Source organism: Nansenia antarctica (genome assembly GCF_963989245.1).
Source record: "Nansenia antarctica genome assembly, chromosome: 1".
Lineage (NCBI taxonomy): Eukaryota > Metazoa > Chordata > Actinopteri > Argentiniformes > Microstomatidae > Nansenia > Nansenia antarctica.
Window position 1 is genome coordinate 66957969 of NC_137674.1, and position 608 is coordinate 66958576.

The following is a 608-nucleotide window of genomic DNA, read 5'->3' on the forward strand; positions in this document are numbered from 1 at the left end:
ATGGGGTAAAGAAAACAACTAATCTAATAAAGGAACCCATAATTCAATAGGACTCTGATGATGTCTGTATGTGACTCGAAAATGGATATGGTATTCATTAAAAATCATCTTCAGACTGGAGGGTCTGGAGAATTAAAAACGCTTTCCTGTGTTTCGGTTTTCTCGCGCTCTGCAGGATTAGGTTGCATCCTGGGAAAGGCAGTAAATGACAGCCTTAGCTCTCCCCCCTCTCTGATTAGGCCTGGCCGCTCGGCTCTGATGCGGCCTGCCTGTTTATTGGCTGATCCTGGGACCCTGGAGCGGCTCCAGAGCGTGTTATATGTCTGCAATTAAACTCTGGCCACAGAGGAGCTGCTGTCCAAGTTGTAGTGTGTGTGTGTGTGTGTGTGTGTGTCTGGGTGTGTGTGTGTGTGTGTGTGTGTTTCGGTGTGTGTGTATGCGTGCATGCGTGCGTGCCTGTCTGTGTGTGTGTGTAACAGAGAGAGAGACATCTGTATTTTAGATGACTCTTCATGTCTCCGTAATGACCAGTCAAGTCAACATTTTGACTCATTCACTCATTCACGTCATTGCTTGTTGTTGTCAGCAGGTCGTGTTCAGTTACTTGT